This window comes from Pteropus vampyrus, unplaced genomic scaffold, assembly GCF_000151845.1.
Source record: "Pteropus vampyrus isolate Shadow unplaced genomic scaffold, Pvam_2.0 Scaffold341, whole genome shotgun sequence".
NCBI classification, from domain to species: domain Eukaryota; kingdom Metazoa; phylum Chordata; class Mammalia; order Chiroptera; family Pteropodidae; genus Pteropus; species Pteropus vampyrus.
Window position 1 is genome coordinate 728,789 of NW_011889122.1, and position 9,398 is coordinate 738,186.

Consider the following 9,398-nt stretch of genomic DNA (forward strand, 5'->3'; position numbering starts at 1 on the left):
AGTCAAATTGGTTTCACTTTTAATAAAATGTTTTATTAGTAGAGTAAGTGAACAATCATAACAATGAAATATACTGAAAAATAATTTACTTCTCTAATCCTCAGAACCACAATGAACAAATAAATTGTGGCCACAGAAAACTGACTCAGTAGCTTTAGACTGGTTAACTATATTCTAAGCACCTATTAAGTGCCAGGTACTACAAGGAGATTAAAAACAGAAAAGTATGGTGCCAGACCTGTAAGTCGCTCATAACCTAGCTGAGGAGGAAATATGGGGAAGAGTAACTGAAACAAAGGGCAATCCCGCCCCCATGAGAAAATCTTGAGTAAACGCCCTCGGTGCTGTCCGACAGATATACTGTGAAGTACATGTGTAATTTTCAATTTTCTAGTAGCAACAATAAAAAAACTAAAAACTAAAAAGAAACAATAAATTTTAATAATATTTTATTTACCTGAATATATTCCCAACATATATTATAAAAAGATTAAGATTTTACATTCTTTTTTCATAGTCTTTGAAATCTGGTATAAATTTTATACTTACAGAAAATCTTCATTCAGACTAACACATTTCAAGTACTCACTGGCCATATGTGGCTGGTGGCTACTGTGCTGAATAATAACACAGCTCTAAGCACTCGGAGAGTATGACCACATTTGGGTGAGATGAAGAAAAAAAAGGCGTCCTGGAGATGAAAGGACAGCGTCTTTGAAGGATAAGTAGTAGAGTTCTAATGGGAGATGGCAGTCACTTCAAGCAAGATACTAGCACAAGAGAAGCTGAGGAAGCTCGGGGGACGGGGGAAGACCGCCCTTCATCTGCGGATCTAGACAGTTTCATCTCGCACAACTCTCTCATCTCATGTGCCACTAACACTGGGGGGAAACAGCTTTCGTTCCTTAACATCACGAGTGCCGACAACTTCTTAACATTCTTGACTAGGCTGCCCCTCTGCCTTGATCCCCTTCCGTCCCCAAGCCTTAGCTCAGTTAATTCCTACACTAAAGCACTTGACTATAAGCTCCTTTGTGGGCAACAACCAACTCATCTCTGTGTTCTCAGTACACGGGACCAGGCAACCGGCAGCTGTGAAACTGCTGGGTGAACAAATAGCCCAGCAGAACTGCCTGGCTGGACCAGTTCATGCAAGTGGGTTAGAAATAACGGAGCTAAGAAAGTGGGTCAAGAACTTAGAATACTAAAGCCTTTACAGGGTACCCAGTTTTTTAGAATATTACTACAAACACTGTATTAAGAGGAAATTAACAGAATCCCCATCGTGTGAAGTGGACTGGGCGCTTTATAGGTGTTATTTCCTTTAATCACAACAACCCTGAGTAGATGGTGTCAATCTCTTTTGATAAATGGGACTATAGTTAATGATACTGTATTGTAATTTGAAAGTGGCTATGAGAGAAGATCTTAAAATTCTCCTACAAGAAAATAAATTCTAACTATGCGTGGCAATGGATGTTACCTATTATCTACACTTACTGTGAGCATTTCACAATACATACAAACATCAAATCATGACGTTGCGCACCTGAAGCTATAGTTGATCCCTGAACAACAGGGTGTTAAGAGTGCCTGCCCCCACCTCTGCCCCCACCTCCGCAGTGAGAAATCGGTGTAACTCTCAACTTCCAAAAGACTTTACTAATTACCTACTATTGACTGGAAGCCTTCCCAATAACGTAAACAGTAGAGTAACACATATTTATATGTTATATGTATTATATACTATAGTCTTACAGTAAATAAGCTAAAAAAAATGTTAAGAAAATCATAAGAGAAAATGCATTTACAGTATTTACTGAAAAAACCCCACATATAAGTGGAACCGCACAGTTGAAACCCGTGTTGTTCAAGGGTCAACTGTAATAAAATGTTACACATCAAATACATCTCAATTTTTAAAAAATTCAAAATTTTAGAAACATGAAGCACAGGATGAGTGAATTAACTTGCCCTTGGTTGTTACTTCTATCTGATGACTGGTTTCAAATGCAAGCCTGTAACTCCAGACCTCAATCTCCCCTTTCACACTGGTTGCTGGTCCCTTTTTTCCCTTTACTTCTTGTCCATTCTAGCTCAGAAGTGTCTTCAGAATCTCTCCCTTGGACGTGGTTCCATAGTGCAGCGGTTAGCATGTCTTCTTTAAACACAGAAGGTCCTGGGTTCACGCCCCAGAAGAGCCACAGTCCATGGTCTATGGCCATGCCACCCTGAACAAGCCCGATGTCTGATCTTGGAAGCTAAGCAGGGTCGGGCTTGGTTAGTACTTGGATGGGAGACCACCTAAGAAGACCAGGTGCAGTAGGCATAAATAATTAAAAAAAAAAAAAAAGAAAGAAAAAGAAAAAAAAAATCTCTCCTTCCACCACAGTCTTAGGCTCCCATCTTTATCTGTCACTTCCAAGCCCAGACTGCATCAAGCCTCCCTTTAAGAAAGGGTGATCTCATTGGAATGAACTACAGAGGGGAGAGGCTGAGAACACAGGACCAGAGATGAGACCAGTAAACAGACCATTGACAATAACAGTAAGTGATAAGCTACCATTTACGTTTTATTATGTGTCGAGCACGTTCTAAATGTGTTACCCATATTATCTTATCTAATTACTAATTCAACTAATGTTTATTTACTGGTCACCTGTAATAAATGGCTAGTATGTTCCAGGTATTTTATAAGTGTGACTGGGAGGGCCGTGGGTAGTCAGAGTAAGCCTCACTGAGGTGATGATGTTTGAAAAGAGAAGGTGAGATACCTGTGGATATCAGGAAGAAAAGTGTTCAGAGAAATGACCCGATGCCAAGGCCCTGAGAATGGAATGTCCCCAGTGTGTTCAAAACATGAAAGCCGATGCCTGGCTCTATGAGCGCAGTGAGTGAGGAGAGGTAGGAGGTGAGGACAAAGCGGCAAGGGAAGCCAGAGCATGGAGGCCTTATCCTTACACAGTCCTACGAGGTCATCGCTACTACCAATCCCATTTTACCTGGGACACGAAGAAGGTAAATAATTTGTCCAAGGTCACAAATAAAATGCTAGGTCAGATTATAAAGTGGTTTGAAAACATGACCCCAAAGCCTTTGACACACCTCCTATTATGAGGTAAAGCCCAAGTCCCTTCTGCTGGAATCTGGGTGCCTGTGACTGCTTTAACCAAGAGAAAATGGCAGAAATGGTATTATGTGATTTCTGAGGCAGGCAGCTTCCACCTTGTCTGCTGAAACACTGAGCCACCCAGAAGACATCCAATCACACAGAGAGCGGCCTCCGTGCTAGAGAGGCCCACGCAGGAGCTCTGGCCAGGAGTCCCAGCTGCACCCAGCCTTCTAACTACACCTGCCAAGGTGTCAGATGTGAATGAAGAAACAGTCTAGGACGTGGATCTTCCAGCCCAGCTATTCAACAACCCCTGAGCCTTTCAAGAGCCCAAACTGAAGTCCCATAGTGGAACAGAGATAAGCCATCCGTGTCTGAATGTGGGAGCACAATAAAACAGTTGTAGTTTTACATTACTAAGTTATAGAGTGGTTTGCTCCATAGCGACAGTTAAGTAGAACTATAGAATAAGCGGGAAATAACCTGTGAAGAACTTGAACTAATGAAATGGGAAAAAAATCAGAATACATTACCATGGCATGTGGAAGGTTGTTTATCATTGAATATCTTTAAATCTAGATGACGACGCCCTTTTATGAGAAGAAAACTTCAACTCCTTTAGTCCGCTTCACTAGTAAAGCTAATACAAGCATGTGGGCACACCAAGGCAGGCCTAGGCTGGGCAGAGGCCAGGCAAGCGAAGGGGGACAAAGGAAGGTGGAGACAGTATATGAACAGAAAGTCGTCAAAACACCTCAAATGCCTCAACAACAAAAACCGCTTGCCCAGTTTCAATTATTCTTCTGGATGAAGAACAGTAGAGGGCTGAATTAGGAAATGATTCTAGGTCTACTTTGCTTGAAGATTCTCATTCTAGAATCCACTATTGTAGTCAATGAAATCATAAAGATATTGACTCCCTAAAGAATGGGGCTATACAAAATTCTAGGATAAAAACCTCTGGGTTCAGCTTATTCAAATTTCATATTAAATTCTACCAATACAGATTTTCAAGTAAGATGTCCATAATACAAACCCCACAATATTTAACCTCCACTCAAAAGTAACTGCCTAACCATTAGCAAGAAATACGAACAAAATAGCTCTTTTGTTCAAACTTCAACTACAAATGCCAAGATTCCACATGACCCACAGAAATAATGCCTTATGTAGTCTACAGAAGATTATATAAGACCAAGCACGGCTGCACAGCTCAGCTGCCTACGGTGTAGTGCTAAAGAACTCTAGCTTGGAGACAAAGGTGGACTCACCCCCAGAAAGTCTTTTTCTTCCAATGCCCTCCAATTACTACATAGGTAGGTGCATGTGGGTCAGCACAAACCCCTTATTACTGTTGGCAGACAGATCAACTCCAAGCACATTCTTTAAATTCTTGTGTAAGACGACATTAAAGCTGGGAGATTCCCAGGGATGAGATGTTTTCTTCTTCAGGTTTAATACAAAATTTTAAAACAGATCTGAGACAAGTGAATTTCTGTTTTAGTCCTCCTCCTCCCAGTGCTGATCAGAAGGGGCTGTATTCTGTGACTCTTACTTCAGCTTGGGAACAAATTCCAGGGATAAAATGTGACTGTATCTAGAATCCAAAACCCTCTTTAAAATTAAAGATAACAGGTACCATTAATTTATATTAAACTGTATACGTCTTTTATAAGTAATTTCAATGTAAATAATCATGCGCTACATAAAATATCAAATGACTAATATTCTACTCAGGGCAAATTTCTACCTTCACCTAATTTATATACAGAAGAAATGAAAATGACCCTCAAACTGAAATCTATAAGATATTTTCCCAAATACTTTGACTCAATAAAAAATTAATTCTTCAGAGATCAACTTTTTTTTTAAGGCCCAAATAGCTTGGATTCAATATAGTTTTAACAGATTAAATGAAATATTACATATTTTAAATGAAATAGTAAAGTACTTAGTACTATTGCCCGATGCATAATAAGTGATCAATAAGTGCTATCTATTTTTATTCTCTATAACCACATTTTCCTTCAAAGAACCAATTTTAAAAACTCATGGAACATGAAAATTTTACTGACTATGGATATCTCTCTTCCACAGTCACAATACGATCTAAAGGAATATAGTTTCTTTGGCACGCCTTCACTGAAATTTGAGGCAGGGATTCTTAAAGTGTGGTCCTTGGACCTGCAGCATCTACACCCGCCTGAACTTGTCAGAAATGAGAACTCCGGGGCCCAAACGGTAGAATCAAGGCCGGGGGGGAAGGGGGGGGTCCAGCAATCAGCGCCGAGGACCGGTACCAATGCATGACCTCTTAGAAACTGGGTCACACAGCAGGAGATGAGTGGTGGGTGAGTGAGCAAAGTTTCATCTGTATCTGCAGCAGCTCCCCAGCACTGGCAACACCGCCTCAGCTCCACCTCAGATGCTCAGGCATTAGATTCTCATAGGAGCACTGGTGCCACTAAGATTGGGGACCGCTCTCTATGGCACAGTGCCATATACATAGTAAGTAATCAAATTTAAACAAGCTAATAACCAATAGCTGGCTGGACAATAACACATCAGTTTATCTATTTTGCAGAGATAAATTCTGAGGACTAGTTTGCATTAACTTGTAATAAACAGGTACATGATGCCCACACACCAAGAGCTGTTCATTGCAAAGCCCTGGGGCTTCCTATACTTTGGCAAATAACCGAGGCTTACAAAGTTTCATACACTTTTAAACTTAAGTGAAAAATACATTTCTAATTGTACCGGTATACAAACAAGATTTGTCTGTGGCTCTGTACAAGTCAACTGTAGAACAAACTAAAATGCAAACTTTTTCTTGACCTTAAAAACCCCTCTTATCTCACATATTGGCCAGCTGTATTAGATGGACCCAAGATGGATTCTAATGTGAATAAACTGTTTAAAAAGTAGACAACTGAGGAAATTTGAACACAGATATTTGATATTAAGAAATAATGATAAAGGGATTATGATTACTTTTTTTAAAAAAGCTTTATCTCTTCTAAAGCTTTAGAGATAAAATGATAAGATACATTGAATTTGTTTGTTTCTTGGGGAGAGAACAATGCAATTAAGACTAGCCATCGAGCTGTTGAGTACACAGGGGCGGGGTTGGCTAACTACATACCAGGGCTTCTCTACCCCAGCACTGCTGACATTCTGGTCTAGAGAGTTGTTTATTGGGGGAAAAGGGATGCTAACCTGTATACTATAAAATGTTTAGCAGCATTCCTGGTCTTTCCTGGTCACTGGTTGATGAAATTAGTAGCAACTTCTCTTCAGTGGTGACAATCAAAAACGTCTCTAGATATCATCAAATGTCCACTGGAGGGCAAAATCATCCCTGGTTAAGGACCACTGACAAAAACTTACTAAATTCTCTCTACTTATTCATTTTAAATTTTTTAAATCTTATTTTAATTATACCCTCTATTGGTATAACTACACTTCCCTGTTGAATAATTAAAACGTAAGCTTTTGGGAAACAGCCTGATACACAAAAAAGCAAACTGAGCTGGAAGAACCGGTGTCCAGCAGAGGTTCTGCTACTCGGCAGTCAGTGGTCGCAAGCAACTCCCGTCAACTGTCTGAACCTCAGTATGCTCATTGGGTCAAACTGTTTGACTAGTACTTTTGAGTTATAAAATCTTTTATATACCCATCAGCTAAAGGTCAATATTCACATTTGAAAATAAACGAAAATATAGTATGATATTAAGAAAATATTCTTGTAGCGAATTACCTGCCTTTTATTATTCTTGATCTATAAGCAAAATTCTTATCACAATTATATGTGATTATTTAAAATTTAAATTTGTGACAACACGAGTGGGTCTTGAGAGTACTATGCTAAGTAAATAAGTTCAATGGAGGACAAGAACTGTATGATTTCACTCATATGTAGGATATAAAACAAAAGGCAACAAATGAATAAACAAAAACTCATAAAGACAACAGAATGGTGGTTGTTGGACAAAGAGGGTAAAGGGGTCGGATATATGGTGACGGAAGGTTGTCTTATAAAGTTGTACACCTGGAATTTATGTTATTAGCCAACGTTACCCCAATAGATTTAATTTAAAAATTTTAAATAAGATTCCTAGGGTGAGCAAAATGGAAAGTCTTTTTTGCAAAACAGAAGAACGCTGTTCCAGTCATAATGGCCAAAATGTCCATCAACTAGTGAATGGATTGTTGAAAACTGTGGTACATCCAAACAATGAACTACTCGGCAATAAAAAGGAATGAACTACTGACACACACACAAACATGAATCAACCTCAAAAGCATTATGCTAACTGAAAGATGCCAGACACAGTTATACATTCTTTGACTCCATTATACGAAAAGGTAAAACTATAAGGACAAATAACAGATCAGTGATTGCCAGAGCCTGGGGAAATGAAGAGGAGGACTGCAAAGTGTCACAAAGGACCTTTACAGGCAATGGAAAGGTTCTATATCTTTACTGTGATGGTGGTTACATGACAACACGTTTGTCAAAATTCATCAAACTGTACACATAAAAAGACTAAATGGCCTCTTAATAAATTTGACTCTAGCAGAGGAGCTGCTCAACAGACTGAGAGCTCCCATTCATTCTTGTACCCTCACCACTCAAATAGCAGGAAGTCTAATACTTAGCAGTTAGGTAATGGAAGATAAATAACATGGTATATGCCAGACATGTAACATTGACACAAGGGCACTGTACTGTAAAAGACACCCAACTACTTCCAGAATGTGCCAATACCTGAGTTAAAAATGGAACAGGGAATGATAAATTAATGCATGATGTGCTACAAACCTCCGACTGTAACACTGTCAAAAATTCAATTTTAAATACATTCCATGAGAATAAAGGTACATTCCACACCCTACATTATCTTTAAATTATTCAAGAGGATGTGGAGTGCAGCATGGGTAATGTGGTCAATATTGTAGTGGCTATGTGTGATGCCGGGTGGGTGCTGGACTTGTCAGGGTGATCACTTCGTAAATTATATGAATGTCTGGCCACTGCACTGCATACCTGAAACTAATATAATACTGAATGTCAGCTGTAACTGGAAAAAAAAAAAGAATAAAGTTGGTAACTTCTAACAATACACAAAGATTACAACGTAATTAAATTCAGCAGAAAACAAGGTAAAGACCCACTGGGTGTAAATCCTTCATTATCACAAATCTGCTATGCTGATTTTTGACCAGTTTATTTACAAAGTATGGCGCTCCTGCTCTGGTTCATTTTGCTTCTCTTAGTGAAAGTCAATGATCGAAGATAATCAACTCATTTTTTTGCTTGTTCCACTCAGGGTACTCAAAGAACAGGCTGATCAAGTCAGAAACAGGTTCAAAAGGTCCATAAGAAAATGAATTCACTGACTCACCCAGTCTACAATTTTCTATTAGTCACTCTTTATGTAATTTTCTCATCCATCTCAGGTAAAGAAATGTCTGCCACTGTACTCCTTACTTATCAGGTTAAATAGTATTAAATACTGTACATTAATACACCACAGGGATGCTTTAGACCAACCAAGGTTTATATAAAGAGATTAAATCAACCGATAGCTACTCAGCAAACAAGTGGAATTTTGAAGATTAAAATGAAGGCATTTGATACCACTGGCTCACAATGTCTCAGGACGTTCTTGAAATCATGGAAACAGGCAGAGCAAGGAAGCTTTTCCTAAGTGATGGCGTTTTCTTGCCAGGAATTACCTCATAACACTTACAATGAAAAGCCAGTGAAGTTTCTTTACAAGTTATTTTCTAGATGTTTTGCAGAAGATAACGCAGCTAGGTTAGAACAGTTCTGAACCCAGTGCTAAAGAATTCAGAAAGCACTTGGGCAGAGTCAACACTTTTCCAATGGAACCTCCACTGCAAGTGGTCATTCCCTAAAAATGCTGCTCCTGGCCTTTCAAAAGGGTTTCCGTGAACAAATTCAAAGGATCCTTTTATAGAAGCAGAGGATGTGAGTGCTGGAAGGGGCCTGAGAGTTTGTCTACGCCAACCTCTCCTTAGGAAGGAAGAAGGCTAGGCCCGGAGCGGGATTCCCTCGGCTGGGCCTGCAGTGGCAGGGCGACCATCGTCTACACCTTCTTTTCCAGACTGCTTGACCCACGCGGCCCGTGCAGACGCGGAGGGAGACGCAGCGGCTCCTCCGTGGACTTCTCGTGGGCCGAGCTCTCGAGTTCCTTCTAAGGGGGCCACAGGAAGACTTCAGCGGCCATTTAGTTTTAGGGACTGTCACTAAACTTAG

The 9,398-nt window shown here is 39.8% G+C and overlaps 1 pseudogene; it reads left to right on the plus strand.

Annotated features, from left to right (window-relative positions):
• Nucleotides 1-2,213: 2,213 nt before the first annotated feature.
• LOC111730945 lies at nt 2,214-2,329 on the plus strand (annotated as a pseudogene).
• Nucleotides 2,330-9,398: the final 7,069 nt, after the last annotated feature.